Source organism: Pseudophryne corroboree, chromosome 7 (genome assembly GCF_028390025.1).
Source record: "Pseudophryne corroboree isolate aPseCor3 chromosome 7, aPseCor3.hap2, whole genome shotgun sequence".
In the NCBI taxonomy this organism is placed as follows: Eukaryota; Metazoa; Chordata; class Amphibia; order Anura; family Myobatrachidae; genus Pseudophryne; species Pseudophryne corroboree.
This window is the reverse complement of record NC_086450.1, coordinates 362175626-362197158: the sequence shown is the minus strand read 5'-3', so window position 1 is coordinate 362197158 and position 21533 is coordinate 362175626. Positions and strand designations below refer to the sequence as shown.

The 21533-nt window shown below is 42.1% G+C and overlaps 1 long non-coding RNA gene across 3 annotated transcripts in view; it reads right to left on the bottom strand.

The window, feature by feature from the left end:
- The window catches only part of LOC134943708 (uncharacterized), a 175873-nt gene that overhangs the window by 139765 nt on the left and 14575 nt on the right, over positions 1-21533 (bottom strand). For 2 of the 3 annotated variants that reach the window (XR_010181693.1, XR_010181692.1), the window contains exon 3: positions 3678-3848. This is a non-coding gene — a long non-coding RNA (uncharacterized LOC134943708). The remainder of the gene's footprint in view (positions 1-3677; positions 3849-21533) is intronic. The other variant, XR_010181694.1, reaches the window with a different exon arrangement.

The following is a 21533-nucleotide window of genomic DNA, read 5'->3' as shown; positions in this document are numbered from 1 at the left end:
TAGCTTACGCTATAACTTTACTGTCAGTTCCAGACCCTGACTTACATACTGCGCATGTGCGGCCATTGGGTTGTGTAGGCTGCTGGTGAGAGATATCCAAATCCTTCTCCGGCAATACTGTAGACTAATGTACCGTCTACAATTAATATCTTTTATTATTAGCTTGTACTTATAAGGTGTCACAAAGTGTGTGCAATGCTGTACAAGGAGGTAAATACATAAAAACATAAACAGAATTACAGAGCACAAATACAAAACACAACAATTAACGGGGTACAGTGTTCCAGAAGTAAAAGAAGAGATAAAAACATTACTATAACATCCTGTAGGAGAGAGACGGACGAACAAGACTACAAAATGACATACAGTAAATGACAATTTCAGGTAGGCAGGGGCGTTTTAACAGAGGATGGGGCCCGAATGCACCTCCGGGTGGGCCCCTCCTCTGGGCGTTGCAGTAGACTCCGGTATTGAGCCGTAGTCTACTGCGCAGGTCTCTGGAAACATGGCGCTCACCATGTTCCGGAGACCAAATTCACTACTGCACATGTACGGCTGCCATTTTGGCTGTAATTTTTGCCGCAACTGCAGCTTCCGACTCCATAAAGGTAAGTATTAATAATGGGTGCAGGGTGTGGGCCCCCCTCGACCCAGGGGCCCATGTGCACCACACACATTGCACCCATTATAGAAAAAGGATAAACATGTATGGTTGCGATATCAACTAAATCACATGGCAGATGGAAGAATTCAGCCTAAGAGATGGAAGACAAACAGTTGTGCGGGATAAGATGAATGGATGCAGCTTGACGAAAAAGCATACAAAACCAATTCAATATCAGTCAAGTCAGGGATACGCGAGGAAGACAGAGACTGGATAGACGTGAGGTAGATGACCCTGCCTGTGAGAGCTTACATTCTAAAGGATGGGTAAAAAAAGACAATGGGAGCCAGTGGGATGATAATCCAAGGGCGGATGGGATGGCCATATTTTTGTAGCAATATTACAGTAATATTGTGTAAATTCAAGGGTGAGAAGGCAGTATGTGAGGCAATGACAAATGCAAGGGGACAATAAATGCAGTAAATAAAAGGTTGGAGACAATAGTGAATGCAAAAACAAAAAAGCTATGATAAGCAACATATGGAGATGTGATAAATTCTGGGGAGAATACAGAGGAATAAACATGGTAATGCAGATGAGTAAAATGGTGATAAAGGGAGGAAGGTTTATGTATTAAGGACAACGTAACAGCAGGATGACATTGGGTATTCTATAGCGCTCACCCCTAGGAGTGTGTGTGGCCAGATAAGAAAGAGAATGAGGCAGGTATCAGAGTGTCAATATATGTTATACCAGTGATGGCTAGCCTTGACACTCCAGCTGTTGTTGAACTACACATCCCAGCATGCCCTGCATCAGTTGTAGCAAGGCCAAAGGTTAGCCATCACTGTGTTATACTATGCCAACTAATGTAACATACACAAAGTAGCTGAATATAATGCATAGGAGGTAAGGATGGTTGAAAACCACACATAGAAAGCAAATAAGAGTTTGACAGAAAACAGCATCTTGCATGGTCTTACATGCAGAGGGCTAAAATGGCTCATCAGATCTAGAGTTGTATCAGAAAACTGTTGGAAGATGGAGCCAGTAAACAGCGCAAGGTGGCAGCAGGTCAGATATCGGTGCTGGTTACAGTTCTGGTGAAACAGCAGTCAGGGCCACAGGTGAAGGCTGGTACAGCCTCAGTGATGTAGAAGGTGGATTCCAGACTGGGAAGAGTTAGTGTGAGACAGGGACTAGACCAGAGGTTCTCAAACGCGGTCCTCAAGGCACCCCAATGGTCCAGGTTTTAAGTTTAACCATGCTTGGCCACAGGTGACTTAATTAGCACCTCAGTCAATTTGATTTAACCATCTGTGCTGAGCCATGGATATACCAACAACATGGACCGTTGTGGTGCCTTGAAGACCGCGTTTGATAACCTCTGGACTAGACACTTAAAATAAGTTGATGCGAGCAAGCAGTAGGCCTTTGCAGGGACAAGACACAATCAACCTGGGTGCCACAACTTGGGTGCTATGGCTTCTGCCACAAGTGAGATGGAGGCAGATGTCATGGCCTAGGTCATGGCTTCAAAAGGTCAGGCTATTGTGGTTTATGGGGGCTTGTGAGGATAGCATAATTAAAGCCATCAGATGGAGGTGCCAGGAGTCGGGACATTAGTAGAAACTGGATTGCTCAATTTGTAGCCTTAAATTCACAAAGGGTAACATCATCTAAAATTGCCATTAACAAAGTGCCAGTTCCCAAAAGCTTATTTTTTTGGAGCTGGTAAATTGCCCATTTTCACAGTCTTTATATAAGCTAGGCAAACCACTTTTGCAACCGAGAAAAAGAGAGACTGTAGTACCAAATTGGTAAATGTGTCAGATAAAAAATAATGTAATCCTCCAAAAATGTTTTTGGTTTTTTTTTTAGGCGGACTGACCGCAAATTGTTACTTTAACAAATTCGACCCTTAGTAACTCAGTTGAAGGAAACTGTAGGAAGCATGTTTTAGTAGCTCTTTCATAAAGCAGTTTGTTTTTTAGGTTTAGCCATCTCTGAGCTTTTGTCACTGGACCATTCCATTCAGGGGATTACCTTGCATGGCACCTCTAATCTAGTTACATCACAGTTGAGGTTCTCACTCCTGCCTCACAACACGACCTGTGTCACCTCACTTCATTAATTGCCTCCTCTTTGCAGGAGCAATCTTGGTTAGTGACAGCATGAGTGGACTATAAAAAAAGTGCTGGAGCTCTTCTTTTCCTGCATCTAATCTAACTATGTCACTTTAAATATTAATTCCTGTTGTCAGCGGCCAGTGACCTGAGTGTTAGGAGGAGAAGGTAGGCAGTAGTGCATAGGGGAATGTTCTCAGATACTTTTTATATTAGATCACCATGAAATTAGGTTTAGTGACACTCATGACCAATCCTTGTAGAGTGGGACCTATATGTTCAGCACAGCTCAATTGTAGTAATGCCCAGCACTGATCCAAAGAATGAGCCATTAGAACCAGCTCATTTGTAGTTCCCACCTAAACCAGCCCCCTATACCATAGAGCTTAATGTGCTCACTAGTACTCGGTTAGCCTCAATTCTCCTACACCTAGTAGTAAGGGAGCAGGTGCTGACACACTGAAAAGTTGAAGACACTAAGCAATATTTAAATGACAACTATATGGAAGATGTATCAAACCTTCTAAAAAGGACAAGTGGAGAAGTTGCTCATAGCAATCAATCAGCTTATAGCTAGTATTTATCAAGTACATTCAATAAAATTATATCTAGAAACCGATTGATTTCTATGGGCAACTTTTTCACCTGTACTCTTTAAATGGCTTGACACATATCCCCTTAGGACATAGGTCTGCAAACTTGGTCCTCATTACCCCACACAGTGCATGTTTTGCAGGTCTCCTCACAGAATCGCAAGTGAAATAATTAACTCCACCTGTGGACCTTTTATAATGTGTCTGTGAGTAATTAGTACACCTGTGCACCTGCTGGGTTACCTGCAAAACATGCACTGTGTGGGGTAATGAGGACCGAGTTTGCAGACCTATGCCTTAAGAGGTAAAATGTAATCTGAGCAAGAATGGGAAAAGTTGATACCAATACAGTACCCACAGGTGAAGATCCAAAGCCCAAAACATCCAGGTTGAATCCAGGGAATTGGTCAGGGTGTATGTAAATTGTCAGTGAAGAAGGCAACTCAAGCAGTGTCCGGATCTGAGAAGAAGTCAGGACAGGTGGCTATCCACAGATTGGTCAATGTCCAACAGTAGGCAAGGAATCTGGAAACATATACAGCATTATAGATTAGACTGGTTTATCTGTCACAGGCTGCGAGGAGTACAGTCTGTCAATTAGAACACTCCCTAGGAGTAATGGTGCCCATACACATGAGATAATCGGTGCTATCCTTCGATTTCAACCTCATCTGTGAGAGAAATCGAAGGATTGTATGCACATTTTAGGTACCTTGTGACGCGATGAGCGGGCACGCCGCTCGAATGTCGCGTCTCAAGATAGTATGTGCTGCACTTAATATTTCTCGCATCGCAGTGCGATCGCATGTGGTTTTAAAACCACATGCGATATATCGCACTGTGATGTGCGATGGGCAGCTGCCGGGAGCGGCCAGAGGCCGCTCCCACTCAGCGGTGACATGCCCATCACGTGATTACCATGCGATCTATCGTATGGTAATCACTTTGGCAGTTCAGGTGCGATTTCATCGCACATTGACTGCCGGTGCAATGCCCCGCGATGTCGTGTCGCAGGGCAACGCACAAGTGTATGGGTACCATAAGGTTTCCATAGTATGATTTGTGTGATGTATGCATTCTATTTCAACAATCATCCCAACCACTCACAGCTTACATAATAACTGAGTGGCAAGTAGGGAGCTGCAGCACGTTATTGGCGTGTGCTTCTGCCCAATGTTGCTGATCATTGTCCAAGCAGTTTTTTTAATGTTCTTATCTATGACTACATATATGATTTGTACATATAACTTATTATATGCACAGAGTTGAGTTTAGCTGTAACCATATCCAAGTGCAACATGAGTAAACAAATCTGCCTGACACGGGAATTCTATGAAGGTGGACATTAGCTGTAACTGAACTACAGTTTACATTAGTTAAAAGATTAGAATAATAACCGCGCCTTATGGATTATGTTAGCAGCTCAAATAAGTATAAATGAATCAAAAATATAATGATGAACGCACATAGCTGTAAAAAAAGAGGTTAGTGTTAATGTAACAGCTCTTTTGTGAATTGGTAAAGGAGATGGTAAGGATATTTGTCCAATCCGGGTAGGAAAGCAGTGTTTCAATTGCGGGTATCTATCCCTGCTGTCCCTACATTATTACATGCGGCTTGATGTCAGTTCAGCCTAAACGGCTGCCGCTGCTTTATCAGGTCCCGTGCTGACGTCGCTCCAGCCCGATCTCCTTTTTGCGGCTTACGGCTTCAAGGCGTACCAGCGATAGCACACGCTGGCGTCTCTCCTCCGATGCTTGTGATGTCTTTCCAACGCGTTTCGGGTATTCCACCCTTTAACTAGGATTCTGACTGTTTGTAAAACTTCCTTTTTATAACTAAAAAACTTTATTGTTCTCTTTAAAACAGGAAATGAAAAAACAGGAAGTTATAAATAAAAAGCGGCAAACATGTGCCCATTATTCCCTATGGGGAAAATATTTTTTTTCTTATGTTAAAATTAATGGTATGGCGTTCATGTAATAAATTTAAAAATAAAGTGGTGAATATGATCTATCTAAAAAGGCTACTTCATGATATTTTCTGTTATTTGTCTAATAGAAAGGCATTAATGTCTATTTCCACATTCAACCCCTCAGGTTGTAGGGTTCTCATATGGTATATCCATTTGGTTTCCTTTCTTCTCAGTTCAAGACAAATGTCCCCTCCTCTCCAATTATTGGATATTTTTTGAATACCAATAAATCTTAAGCTGGATGGATCGCTATTATGACAGTCTTTGTAATGTTTAGAAAGACTGTGTGTCTCCAATCCCTTCCGTATATTATAAATGTGTTCAGCAATTCGTATACACATCTTTCTTTTAGTCTGTCCAATATATTGGAATCCACATGGGCAGTGGAGGAGGTAAATAACCCCCTCTGAATCACAAGTAATTCTTTCTCTTATTTTATAGATTTTCTTAGTTATGTTAGTGTTAGGGTCTCCTGCCCTGTGCTGCCACGTCGTCATGGCAACCGGGAGACAAGTGCTAGCGGAGTAACCTGAGCGCAGCTGATACTCCGGTTCGGGTCTTTTGCTGTGCAGTGGTTACAGGCATGGGATCCGGTGCTGGTTTTTGTGCTCACAGTCTGTGAGGTCTGAGGGGGGCGTGGACAGCACCTGCTTTATAAGGCCTCTTCTCAGATTAAGCAGATGCTGCTGAATCTTTGTTGGTTAGTCAGTTCCTGAAAGTTAGCCAGTACTGTGTAGCTTTGTATTTTGTTATTGCTTACTGCAAATAGGCCTGGGCATTTGGTACTACACTCTGCCAATCCAGACCTAGCAGTAAGACTGGAGTCAGTCGTTTAGCCTGCTGAGGTTCTTTTGCTATTCTGTGAACCCAGCAGGTTTGTGGCTGTACTTTCAGACCTGCCTGCATAATCCTCTCTCACTGTGCAGGGCGTCCATGTGTCAGTTTAGTGGCAGTAAACTGAACCTGGGCCCTGCAAGTGAGAATTAGGATTGTGGAGACTCTCCTTGTGTCTATTATTCCATCTCTGACCAAGGAGTTTACTGCCACACCCGTTGGTAACCCTTTAGGGTTTTGCTGTTGCCCTTAGCAACAGCATTTCGGGTTCTCTACGTATTAAAACACAACATCTTGCTTTTTCCATCTGAGCATTTCTAATACTAGGGAGACACCCAGTTTCTTAGCCTCTGGGCTTCTCTGTTCACTCTGTGTTGGTTTTGTTACCCTATCACCTTCTGTGTACGTTATGTCATATTTCCCAGTCTGTCTGTGAGTTCATTTGTTTTGCATCCCTCTCTGTTCAGACACCAGTACATTCCTGCAGGTACTGGTGTGTATAACAGTTCAAACACCAGTACATTCCTGCAGGCACTGGTGTGCATAACAGTTAGACATAAATTCTAAAATTGGTTTTGTAGATCTATTTCCTGTAGTCTTACATGGACGGCAGTTCAGACAATGGAAATTCCCTTTTTGTTCTTCCTGATTTCTTGTTTCCATCTGCACAAAACTTTTGACTAGATTTTGCTTCAAATTTCTTGCTTTTCTATAAATGATCTGTGGTTTATCCTTTATGTATGGAAGTAGTTGCTTATCTAACTGTAAAATATGCCAATGTTTCTGTAAAATAGATTCAAACTGAAGATGCTGGCTATTAAATTGCGTAATGAAGGCAGTCTTGAAATTGTTCTTGTTCTCTTTCGGTTTATATTGGTACATTATTTTTCTGTCCATTTTTGAAATGAGATCAATTTCGTTCTGTAGATTTTCTCCTCTATATCCTTTATCGACAAATTTTTTCTTCATAATAAGGGATTGTTGCTGGTAATTCTCCTGATGTGTGCAGTTTCTCCTGAGCCTTCTAAATTGCCCATTAGGAATATTTCTTAGCCAGTTTTTATGATGATTACTGGTACGGCTCAGTGTGTTATTTCTAGAGATGAGCGGGTTCGGTTCCTCGGAATCCGAACCCGCCCGAACTTCATGTTTTTTTTCACGGGTCCGAGCGACTCGGATCTTCCCGCCTTGCTCGGTTAACCCGAGCGCGCCCGAACGTCATCATGACGCTGTCGGATTCTCGCGAGGCTCGGATTCTATCGCGAGACTCGGATTCTATATAAGGAGCCGCGCGTCGCCGCCATTTTCACTCGTGCATTGAGATTGATAGGGAGAGGACGTGTCTGGCGTCCTCTCCATTAGAATAGAGATAGATTAGATAGAGAGAGAGAGATTGTGCAGAGTCGCAGACAGAGTTAGTTTACCACAGTCAGTGACCAGTGCAGTTGCTAGTTAACTTTTATTTAATATAATATATCCGTTCACTTCTCTCTGCTATATCCGTTCTCTGCCTGAAAAAAAAAACGATACACAGCACAGTCAGTCACACAGTGTGACTCAGTCTGTGTGCACTCAGCTCAGCCCAGTGTGCTGCACAGTCATCAATGTATAAATTAAAAGCTTATAATTAATTGTGGGGGAGACTGGGGAGCACTGCAGGTTGTTAGCAGGAGCCAGGAGTACAATTATATTAATTAACAGTGCACACTTTTGCTGCAGGAGTGGTGACCAGTGCCTGACCACCAGTATAGTATTGTTGTATACTACTAATATCTCTTTAAATATCAACCAGTCTATATTAGCAGCAGACACAGTACAGTGCGGTAGTTCACGGCTGTGGCTACCTCTGTGTCGGCACACGGCAGGCAGTCCGTCCGACCAGAATTGTATTATTTATTATTATATACCTACCACCTAACCGTGGTTTTTTTTTCATTCTTTATACCGTCATAGTGTCATCCTAATTGTTACGAGTATACTACTATCTCTTTATCAACCAGTGTACAGTGCGGTAGTTCACGGCTGTGGCTACCTCTGTGTCGGCACACGGCAGGCAGTCCGTCCGACCAGAATTGTATTATTTATTATTATATACCTACCACCTAACCGTGGTTTTTTTTTCATTCTTTATACCGTCATAGTGTCATCCTAATTGTTACGAGTATACTACTATCTCTTTATCAACCAGTGTACAGTGCGGTAGTTCACGGCTGTGGCTACCTCTGTGTCGGCACACGGCAGGCAGTCCGTCCGACCAGAATTGTATTATTTATTATTATATACCTACCACCTAACCGTGGTTTTTTTTTCATTCTTTATACCGTCATAGTGTCATCCTAATTGTTACGAGTATACTACTATCTCTTTATCAACCAGTGTACAGTGCGGTAGTTCACGGCTGTGGCTACCTCTGTGTCGGCACACGGCAGGCAGTCCGTCCGACCAGAATTGTATTATTTATTATTATATACCTACCACCTAACCGTGGTTTTTTTTTCATTCTTTATACCGTCATAGTGTCATCCTAATTGTTACGAGTATACTACTATCTCTTTATCAACCAGTGTACAGTGCGGTAGTTCACGGCTGTGGCTACCTCTGTGTCGGCAGTCGGCAGGCAGTCCGTCCATCCATAATTGTATTATTATTATAATATATACCACCTAACCGTGGTTTTTTTTTCATTCTTTATACCGTCATAGTGTCATACTAGTTGTTACGAGTATACTACTATCTCTTTATCAACCAGTGTACAGTGCGGTAGTTCACGGCTGTGGCTACCTCTGTGTCGGCAGTCGGCAGGCAGTCCGTCCATCCATAATTGTATTATTATTATAATATATACCACCTAACTGTGGTTTTTTTTGCATTCTTTATACCGTCGTCATAGTGTCATACTAGTTGTTACGAGTATACTACTATCTCTTTATCAACCAGTGTACAGTGCGGTAGTTCACGGCTGTGGCTACCTCTGTGTCGGCAGTCGGCAGGCAGTCCGTCCATCCATAATTGTATTATTATTATAATATATACCACCTAACCGTGGTTTTTTTTTCATTCTTTATACCGTCGCCATAGTGTCATACTAGTTGTTACGAGTATACTACTATCTCTTTATCAACCAGTGTACAGTGCGGTAGTTCACGGCTGTGGCTACCTCTGTGTCGGCAGTCGGCAGGCAGTCCGTCCATCCATAATTGTATTATTATTATAATATATACCACCTAACCGTGGTTTTTTTTTCATTCTTTATACCGTCGTCATAGTGTCATACTAGTTGTTACGAGTATACTACTATCTCTTTATCAACCAGTGTACAGTGCGGTAGTTCACGGCTGTGGCTACCTCTGTGTCGGCACACGGCAGGCAGTCCGTCCGACCAGAATTGTATTATTTATTATTATATACCTACCACCTAACCGTGGTTTTTTTTTTCATTCTTTATACCGTCATAGTGTCATCCTAATTGTTACGAGTATACTACTATCTCTTTATCAACCAGTGTACAGTGCGGTAGTTCACGGCTGTGGCTACCTCTGTGTCGGCACACGGCAGGCAGTCCGTCCGACCAGAATTGTATTATTTATTATTATATACCTACCACCTAACCGTGGTTTTTTTTTCATTCTTTATACCGTCATAGTGTCATCCTAATTGTTACGAGTATACTACTATCTCTTTATCAACCAGTGTACAGTGCGGTAGTTCACGGCTGTGGCTACCTCTGTGTCGGCACACGGCAGGCAGTCCGTCCGACCAGAATTGTATTATTTATTATTATATACCTACCACCTAACCGTGGTTTTTTTTTCATTCTTTATACCGTCGTCATAGTGTCATCCTAATTGTTACGAGTATACTACTATCTCTTTATCAACCAGTGTACAGTGCGGTAGTTCACGGCTGTGGCTACCTCTGTGTCGGCACACGGCAGGCAGTCCGTCCGACCAGAATTGTATTATTTATTATTATATACCTACCACCTAACCGTGGTTTTTTTTTCATTCTTTATACCGTCATAGTGTCATCCTAATTGTTACGAGTATACTACTATCTCTTTATCAACCAGTGTACAGTGCGGTAGTTCACGGCTGTGGCTACCTCTGTGTCGGCACACGGCAGGCAGTCCGTCCGACCAGAATTGTATTATTTATTATTATATACCTACCACCTAACCGTGGGTTTTTTTTTCATTCTTTATACCGTCATAGTGTCATCCTAATTGTTACGAGTATACTACTATCTCTTTATCAACCAGTGTACAGTGCGGTAGTTCACGGCTGTGGCTACCTCTGTGTCGGCACACGGCAGGCAGTCCGTCCGACCAGAATTGTATTATTTATTATTATATACCTACCACCTAACCGTGTTTTTTTTTTCATTCTTTATACCGTCATAGTGTCATCCTAATTGTTACGAGTATACTACTATCTCTTTATCAACCAGTGTACAGTGCGGTAGTTCACGGCTGTGGCTACCTCTGTGTCGGCAGTCGGCAGGCAGTCCGTCCATCCATAATTGTATTATTATTATAATATATACCACCTAACCGTGGTTTTTTTATACCACCTAACCGTGGCAGTCCGTCCATAATTGTATACTAGTATCCAATCCATCCATCTCCATTGTTTACCTGAGGTGCCTTTTAGTTCTGCCTATAAAATATGGAGAACAAAAAAGTTGAGGTTCCAAAATTAGGGAAAGATCAAGATCCACTTCCACCTCGTGCTGAAGCTGCTGCCACTAGTCATGGCCGAGACGATGAAATGCCAGCAACGTCGTCTGCCAAGGCCGATGCCCAATGTCATAGTACAGAGCATGTCAAATCCAAAACACCAAATATCAGAAAAAAAAGGACTCCAAAACCTAAAATAAAATTGTCGGAGGAGAAGCGTAAACTTGCCAATATGCCATTTACCACACGGAGTGGCAAGGAACGGCTGAGGCCCTGGCCTATGTTCATGGCTAGTGGTTCAGCTTCACATGAGGATGGAAGCACTCAGCCTCTCGCTAGAAAACTGAAAAGACTCAAGCTGGCAAAAGCACCGCAAAGAACTGTGCGTTCTTTGAAATCCCAAATCCACAAGGAGAGTCCAATTGTGTCGTTTGCGATGCCTGACCTTCCCAACACTGGACGTGAAGAGCATGCGCCTTCCACTATTTGCATGCCCCCTGCAAGTGCTGGAAGGAGCACCCGCAGTCCAGTTCCTGATAGTCAGATTGAAGATGTCAGTGTTGAAGTACACCAGGATGAGGAGGATATGGGTGTTGCTGGCGCTGGGGAGGAAATTGACCAGAAGGATTCTGATGGTGAGGTGGTTTGTTTAAGTCAGGCACCCGGGGAGACACCTGTTGTCCGTGGGAGGAATATGGCCGTTGACATGCCAGGTGAAAATACCAAAAAAATCAGCTCTTCGGTGTGGAGGTATTTCACCAGAAATGCGGACAACAGGTGTCAAGCCGTGTGTTCCCTTTGTCAAGCTGTAATAAGTAGGGGTAAGGACGTTAACCACCTCGGAACATCCTCCCTTATACGTCACCTGCAGCGCATTCATAATAAGTCAGTGACAAGTTCAAAAACTTTGGGTGACAGCGGAAGCAGTCCACTGACCAGTAAATCCCTTCCTCTTGTAACCAAGCTCACGCAAACCACCCCACCAACTCCCTCAGTGTCAATTTCCTCCTTCCCCAGGAATGCCAATAGTCCTGCAGGCCATGTCACTGGCAAGTCTGATGAGTCCTCTCCTGCCTGGGATTCCTCCGATGCATCCTTGCGTGTAACGCCTACTGCTGCTGGCGCTGCTGTTGTTGCCGCTGGGAGTCGATGGTCATCCCAGAGGGGAAGTCGTAAGCCCACTTGTACTACTTCCAGTAAGCAATTGACTGTTCAACAGTCCTTTGCGAGGAAGATGAAATATCACAGCAGTCATCCTACTGCAAAGCGGATAACTGAGGCCTTGGCATCCTGGGTGGTGAGAAACGTGGTTCCGGTATCCATCATTACTGCAGAGCCAACTAGAGACTTGTTGGAGGTACTGTGTCCCCGGTACCAAATACCATCTAGGTTCCATTTCTCTAGGCAGGCGATACCGAAAATGTACACAGACCTCAGAAAAAGAGTCACCAGTGTCCTAAAAAATGCAGCTGTACCCAATGTCCACTTAACCACGGACATGTGGACAAGTGGAGCAGGGCAGGGTCAGGACTATATGACTGTGACAGCCCACTGGGTAGATGTATGGACTCCCGCCGCAAGAACAGCAGCGGCGGCACCAGTAGCAGCATCTCGCAAACGCCAACTCTTTCCTAGGCAGGCTACGCTTTGTATCACCGCTTTCCAGAATACGCACACAGCTGAAAACCTCTTACGGCAACTGAGGAAGATCATCGCGGAATGGCTTACCCCAATTGGACTCTCCTGTGGATTTGTGGCATCGGACAACGCCAGCAATATTGTGTGTGCATTAAATCTGGGCCAATTCCAGCACGTCCCATGTTTTGCACATACCTTGAATTTGGTGGTGCAGAATTTTTTAAAAAACGACAGGGCCGTGCAAGAGATGCTGTCGGTGGCCAGAAGAATTGCGGGACACTTTCGGCGTACAGGCACCACGTACAGAAAACTGGAGCACCACCAAAAACTACTGAACCTGCCCTGCCATCATCTGAAGCAAGAAGTGGTAACGAGGTGGAATTCAACCCTCTATATGCTTCAGAGGTTGGAGGAGCAGCAAAAGGCCATTCAAGCCTATACAATTGAGCACGATATAGTAGGTGGAATGCACCTGTCTCAAGTGCAGTGGAGAATGATTTCAACGTTGTGCAAGGTTCTGATGCCCTTTGAACTTGCCACACGTGAAGTCAGTTCAGACACTGCCAGCCTGAGTCAGGTCATTCCCCTCATCAGGCTTTTGCAGAAGAAGCTGGAGGCATTGAAGGAGGAGCTAACACGGAGCGATTCCGCTAGGCATGTGGGACTTGTGGATGCAGCCCTTAATTCGCTTAACAAGGATTCACGGGTGGTCAATCTGTTGAAATCAGAGCACTACATTTTGGCCACCGTGCTCGATCCTAGATTTAAAGCCTACCTTGGATCTCTCTTTCCGGCAGACACAGGTCTGCTGGGGTTGAAAGACCTGCTGGTGACAAAATTGTCAAGTCAAGCGGAACGCGACCTGTCAACATCTCCTCCTTCACATTCTCCCGCAACTGGGGGTGCGAGGAAAAGGCTCAGAATTCCGAGCCCACCCGCTGGCGGTGATGCAGGGCAGTCTGGAGCGACTGCTGATGCTGACATCTGGTCCGGACTGAAGGACCTGACAACGATTACGGACATGTCGTCTACTGTCACTGCATATGATTCTCTCAACATTGATAGAATGGTGGAGGATTATATGAGTGACCGCATCCAAGTAGGCACGTCACACAGTCCGTACTTATACTGGCAGGAAAAAGAGGCAATTTGGAGGCCCTTGCACAAACTGGCTTTATTCTACCTAAGTTGCCCTCCCACAAGTGTGTACTCCGAAAGAGTGTTTAGTGCCGCCGCTCACCTTGTCAGCAATCGGCGTACGAGGTTACATCCAGAAAATGTGAAGAAGATGATGTTCATTAAAATGAATTATAATCAATTCCTCCGCGGAGACATTGACCAGCAGCAATTGCCTCCACAAAGTACACAGGGAGCTGAGATGGTGGATTCCAGTGGGGACGAATTGATAATCTGTGAGGAGGGGGATGTACACGGTGATATATCGGAGGGTGAAGATGAGGTGGACATCTTGCCTCTGTAGAGCCAGTTTGTGCAAGGAGAGATTAATTGCTTCTTTTTTGGGGGGGGTCCAAACCAACCCGTCATATCAGTCACAGTCGTGTGGCAGACCCTGTCACTGAAATGATGGGTTGGTTAAAGTGTGCATGTCCTGTTTTGTTTATACAACATAAGGGTGGGTGGGAGGGCCCAAGGATAATTCCATCTTGCACCTCTTTTTTCTTTTCTTTTTCTTTGCATCATGTGCTGATTGGGGTGGGTTTTTTGGAAGGGACACCCTGCGTGACACTGCAGTGCCACTCCTAGATGGGCCCGGTGTTTGTGTCGGCCACTAGGGTCGCTAATCTTACTCACACAGCTACCTCATTGCGCCTCTTTTTTTCTTTGCGTCATGTGCTGTTTGGGGAGGGTTTTTTGGAAGGGACATCCTGCGTGACACTGCAGTGCCACTCCTAGATGTGCCCGGTGTTTGTGTCGGCCACTAGGGTCGCTAATCTTACTCACACAGTCAGCTACCTCATTGCGCCTCTTTTTTTCTTTGCGTCATGTGCTGTTTGGGGAGGGTTTTTTGGAAGGGCCATCCTGCGTGACACTGCAGTGCCACTCCTAGATGGGCCCGGTGTTTGTGTCGGCCACTAGGGTCGCTAATCTTACTCACACAGCTACCTCATTGCGCCTCTTTTTTTCTTTGCGTCATGTGCTGTTTGGGGAGGGTTTTTTGGAAGGGACATCCTGCGTGACACTGCAGTGCCACTCCTAGATGGGCCCGGTGTTTGTGTCGGCCACTAGGGTCGCTTATCTTACTCACACAGCGACCTCGGTGCAAATTTTAGGACTAAAAATAATATTGTGAGGTGTGAGGTATTCAGAATAGACTGAAAATGAGTGTAAATTATGGTTTTTGAGGTTAATAATACTTTGGGATCAAAATGACCCCCAAATTCTATGATTTAAGCTGTTTTTTAGTGTTTTTTGAAAAAAACACCCGAATCCAAAACACACCCGAATCCGACAAAAAAAATTCGGTGAGGTTTTGCCAAAACGCGTTCGAACCCAAAACACGGCCGCGGAACCGAACCCAAAACCAAAACACAAAACCCGAAAAATTTCAGGCGCTCATCTCTAGTTATTTCCACTGCATTCTTTAATATGATTTCTAGTGCAAATTTGATTATTTTTAATAAAGATCTCCAAGTCTAAATAAATTACCATATCTTCGCTTGTTGTTGACGTAAATATCAAGCCATAGTCGTTGTTTTCCATGTACTTAAGAAATTCAGATAAGATGTGCTTCGGTCCGCTCCATATAAACAGCAGGTCATCAATATATCTTTTCCAGATGACTATATGTTTCCTAAATGGGTTATTTTCCCAAATTTTTTCTTCCTCCCACCTAGCCACGAATAAGTTAGCGTAGCTAGGTGCAAAGGAAGAATCCATAGCTGTTCCTTTCTTCTGGTTGTAGAACACTCCTTGGTTCCAAAAATAGTTCTTGCTCAATATGTATTCGATGCAGCTAATGATGAAATTTATCTGTGAATTCGGACGTTTTGTACAATTCGAGAGAAAAAAACTGCTAGCTTCACTGCCGATGTCATGGGCTATGCAGGTGTATAATGAACACACATCGCTGGTGCATAAAATAAAGTGCTCTTGCCATTCCACAGTTTCTAATATCTGTAGAACCTGTAATGTGTCCTTTACATAACTCTTCTGTTCCCGTACAAGTGTTTGCAGGAAAGAATCCACATATTTCGACAATCGGGAAGAAAGAGAATTAATTCCCGAAACTATGGGACGACCCGGAGGGTTAAGAGGATCTTTGTGCAGTTTAGGCAACTGATAGAATGTGGGGATTCTAGGGTGAGAGATGTAGATGAAGTCTCGTTCTTTTTTTGTTAGGATTCCCATCTCCAAACCTTCTTGAAGAAGTTCTTCTAGTTCTTTTTGATATATTTTGGTGGGATCACTCCTCAGAACTTCATAAGTGTCCGCGTCTCCTAATAATTTCTGCACTTCTTCACCATACTTTTCTCTGTCCATGATCACCAGCCCGCCTCCTTTATCCGCTGGTTTCACTATTATGGTACTGTCCTTCTTCAGTTCTTGCAGTGCTTGTTTTTCGCCCCTCGTCAGGTTGTATTTTTTCTTATTTGTGTTCCCTATCAATTCTTGAATGTCTTTCTCTACTAGTGTCTGAAAAGTTTCGATGTGAGGTCCTTTCACATGTGATGGATTAAAAGTGGAAATGGGTCTGAGATTGCTATGTCTAAAAGGATCTTGCAGATTTGGGACCTCAGGATTATCCTTCTGATCTCCAAAAAACTTTTTTATGCATAATTTTCTGACAAATTTATGAGTGTCCACAAAGAGGTCAAAATTGTTCGCACTGGATTGTGGTGCAAATTTCAAGCCCTTGCTTAAAAGTGATACTTGTTGTGATGTTAATATCTTACTGCTGAGGTTGAAGATTCCATCATTTTCCATATGTGGTGTTATCTTCTTACGTTTACCACCCCTGACACCCCTTCGCCTGGTGACAGGGCCAATCGTTTTGTTTTTTGTTTCCAAGGGGTTTGTCTCCACTCGAACTCCTGATCTTCTTCCTGGAACTCCCCTAAAAAATCTTCCCGAGTTTCCTCATCCTCTACATTATAGGACCTTTTTCCATATCTTATTTCAGTTCTCTCTATTTCTTTTTTGCTTTCAATATTCTTCATTAGGGCTTGATAAGTGGACCTTTCTTATTTTCTTGCCATTGCTCTCCCTTGATTAAAGGATTCTCGTTCTACTTGGTTATGTTCAAATTGAAAATTCTTTGGGTTATATGGCTGGTATTTCTTTCTTTGTGTCGGTATTTGTGGTTGTTTCTGAATGAGAGGCGTCTTCTGTTTTCTGAGGTCATCATAATGATTCTTTTGTGGATTTGGATTTCTATAGCGGTATTTCTGTGTGTATATTGGTTGATTCTCTCTTCTTTTTTGTGAATTGATTGGTGTGCCATTTTTTTCTCCTTTCATTTATGGAAAAGAGGGATTTTTCATGATGATCTCTGAAGAACTTCCTTTGTTTCTGTAAAATGATGTCACTCTCTAATTTTTCCATTTTGTCATTTGTCAATTTCATTAAATTGATATAATCCGGCATGGTTTTTAATGACTCAAATTTCTTCTCAGTGACCTGAATTTTTTCTCCTAATTTTTCCAAAGATATTTTTCTGTCCTCAACGATCAGGGAAATAAGCTCTTTAGAACACTTATCCAGGATCTGATTCCATCTCTGAAAGAATTTGGGATCTATTGGATCAAAGGTTGGATTCTTTTGTAGTCTTAGTCCCCTAGGAATCATATCCATTTCTAAATACTTGGTGAGGGTAGTCACCTCCCACCAATTTTTTATCTCCTGAGAATAGTCTTTTTCAAGTAGTAAAAATTGTGCACAGAAACCCTCATTTTGTGGGTTTGGTTCCGGTGGTGGTTTTTCTAAGGTAAATATGTTACTAATGTTATTTCTACTTGGGTGTAATATATTCATATTTATAGCAGCGGTATTAATAAGAATGATACGATAATTAAAAGATTAGAATAATAACCGCGCCTTATGGATTATGTTAGCAGCTCAAATAAGTATAAATGAATCAAAAATATATATAAATTAGAGCGCTTAATGATGAATGCACATACCTGTAAAAAAAGAGGTTAGTGTTAATGTAACAGCTCTTTTGTGAATTGGTAAAGGAGATGGTAAGGATATTTGTCCAATCCGGGTAGGAAAGCAGTGTTTCAATTGCGGGTATCTATCCCTGCTGTCCCTACATTATTACATGCGGCTTGATGTCAGTTCAGCCTAAACGGCTGCCGCTGCTTTATCAGGTCCCGTGCTGACATCGCTCCAGCCCGATCTCCTTTTTGCGGCTTACGGCTTCAAGGCGTACCAGCGATAGCACACGCTGGCGTCTCTCCTCCGATGCTTGTGATGTCTTTCCAACGCGTTTCGGGTATTCCACCCTTTAACTAGGATTCTGACTGTTTGTAAAACTTCCTTTTTATAACTAAAAAACTTTATTGTTCTCTTTAAAACAGGAAATGAAAAAACAGGAAGTTATAAATAAAAAGCGGCAACCATGTGCCCATTATTCCCTATGGGGAAAATATTTTTTTTTCTTTTATGTTAAAATTAATGGTATGGCGTTCATGTAATAAATTTAAAAATAAAGTGGTGAATATGATCTATCTAAAAAGGCTACTTCATGATATTTTCTGTTATTTGTCTAATAGAAAGGCATTAATGTCTATTTCCACATTCAACCACTCAGGTTGTAGGGTTCTCATATGGTATATTAATGTCAAATAGAAAGGCTACTTGGATTCTTTCCTGCAAACACTTGTACGGGAACAGAAGAGTTATGTAAAGGACACATTACAGGTTCTACAGATATTAGAAACTGTGGAATGGCAAGAGCACTTTATTTTATGCACCAGCGATGTGTGTTCATTATACACCTGCATAGCCCATGACATCGGCAGTGAAGCTAGCAGGTTTCTTCTCTCGAATTGTACAAAACTTCCGAATTCACAGATAAATTTCATCATTAGCTGCATCGAATACATATTGAGCAAGAACTATTTTTGGAACCAAGGAGTGTTCTACAACCAGAAGAAAGGAACAGCTATGGGTTCTTCCTTCGCACCTAGCTACGCTAACTTATTCGTGGCTAGGTGGGAGGAAGAAAAAATTTGGGAAAATAACCCATTTAGGAAACATATAGTCATCTGGAAAAGATATATTGATGACCTGCTGTTCATATGGAGCGGACCGAAGCACATCTTATCTGAATTTCTTAAGTACATGGAAAACAACGACTATGGCTTGAAATTTACGTCAACAACAAGCGAAGATATGGTAATTTATTTAGACTTGGAGATCTTTATTAAAAATAATCAAATTTGCACTAGAAATCATATTAAAGAATGCAGTGGAAATAACACACTGAGCCGTACCAGTAATCATCATAAAAACTGGCTAAGAAATATTCCTAATGGGCAATTTAGGAGGCTCAGGAGAAACTGCACACATCAGGAGAATTACCAGCAACAATCCCTTATTATGAAGAAAAAAATTGTCGATAAAGGATATAGAGGAGAAAATCTACAGAACGAAATTGATCTCATTTCAAAAATGGACAGAAAAATAATGTACCAATATAAACCGAAAGAGAACAAGAACAATTTCAAGACTGCCTTCATTACGCAATTTAATAGCCAGCATCTTCAGTTTGAATCTATTTTACAGAAACATTGGCATATTTTACAGTTAGATAAGCAACTACTTCCATACATAAAGGATAAACCACAGATCATTTATAGAAAAGCAAGAAATTTGAAGCAAAATCTAGTCAAAAGTTTTGTGCAGATGGAAACAAGAAATCAGGAAGAACAAAAAGGGAATTTCCATTGTCTGAACTGCCGTCCATGTAAGACTACAGGAAATAGATCTACAAAACCAATTTTAGAATTTATGTCTAACATAACAAAGAAAATTTATAAAATAAGAGAAAGAATTACTTGTGATTCAGAGGGGGTTATTTACCTCCTCCACTGCCCATGTGGATTCCAATATATTGGACAGACTAAAAGAAAGATGTGTATACGAATTGCTGAACACATTTATAATATACGGAAGGGATTGGAGACACACAGTCTTTCTAAACATTACAAAGACTGTCATAATAGCGATCCATCCAGCTTAAGATTTATTGGTATTCAAAAAATATCCAATAATTGGAGAGGAGGGGACATTTGTCTTGAACTGAGAAGAAAGGAAACCAAATGGATATACCATATGAGAACCCTACAACCTGAGGGGTTGAATGTGGAAATAGACATTAATGCCTTTCTATTAGACAAATAACAGAAAATATCATGAAGTAGCCTTTTTAGATAGATCATATTCACCACTTTATTTTTAAATTTATTACATGAACGCCATACCATTAATTTTAACATAAAATACATTTTTTTTATTTTACCCATAGGGAATAATGGGCACATGGTTGCAGCTTTTTATTTATAACTTCCTGTTTTTTCATTTCCTGTTTTAAAGAGAACAATAAAGTTTTTTAGTTATAAAAAGGAAGTTTTACAAACAGTCAGAATCCTAGTTAAAGGGTGGAATACCCGAAACGCGTTGAAAAGACATCATAAGCATCGGAGGAGAGACGCCAGCGTGTGCTATCGCTGGTACGCCTTGAAGCCGTAAGCCGCAAAAAGGAGATCGGGCTGGAGCGACGTCAGCACGGGACCTGATAAAGCAGCGGCAGCCGTTTAGGCTGAACTGACATCAAGCCGCATGTAATAAGGTAGGGACAGCAGGGATAGATACCCGCGATTGAAACACTGCTTTCCTACCCGGATTGGACAAATATCCTTACCATCTCCTTTACCAATTCACAAAAGAGCTGTTACATTAACACTAACCTCTTTTTTTACAGGTATGTGCGTTCATCATTAAGCGCTCTAATTTATATATATTTTTGATACAGTTTACATTAATTAATGCAGACCAGGTCATACTGGGATTTATAGTTCAACAACAAGCTGTCTACCTCTACTCTGTATGGAAGACAATTAGATTGAAAAAGAACTTGAAAGCGTTTCATGCCAAAGCCATTATGGATCATAATCAAATTAATCCAAAACGTAAAAACATATCATGGAAGGGGGATTCATGATTTACTTCCATATATGCATGTAGCCAGTCACTGCATAAAGCACAAAGACTCACTAATAAGACATGGCTGATAGGAAGAAGTGTTTGAAGAGCCATTTGATCTTTTGCTTGGCACCCAGGCTTCAAACAGGTGTCTGGAAAATGGCCCAACAAGCTGACAGCTTCTAAATCAAACTTGTAAACATCAGAATATCTTCTCACTTCAGTAAGACATCATTTGCATCCAACCACATAGATATTTACTACTAGGAATTCAATTTGTTCAGTCAATAAAACAAACAAATAATATTACCTGGTATATAATGTCTCATGCTTGCTTATCCTCCTTTTGCAAGCGGACATATGGAACAGGTGCAATTACATGCACAGGGAAAAAAGCGCTAAGCACAGTGTACCTGTTGGTTGGACACGGCAGAAGCAGCCATTACAAAATAGAAGAGATATGCCATCGTCACATGACATTCATTTAATAAGCTGTACACACCCTCCTCTAAATTGTTCTAATTCCTAATTGAGCACGGTCATGCTATAACTTTCATGGAGTCTGGGCAATGACTCTGACGGTAGGTATGTACCCTGCTGTGCTCCTAACTCACCTGGGAAGCAGTCTTAATGGGTGAATAGTTTTCACCAGATATCAAAATAAGGGGGTCATAGGCTTTTCTGCAAGTCATCAACAAGTTAAGTCATCTTTGTTAACCCAATAGGCAGCAGTTTTGACAGTGCACAAAGAAGATGATAATAGGTTCAGACACAGGTGTAATTAGGTACAGGCCAGAAGTGTGAATCAGCAGTACGTGTTCCTGATCACACAAACCAAAGATCAGGGTCATGAGCAGATAGGTAAGATTTCAATGAAAGTATAGGCAATTTATTTATTGATTGATTTTTATGAGAAGGT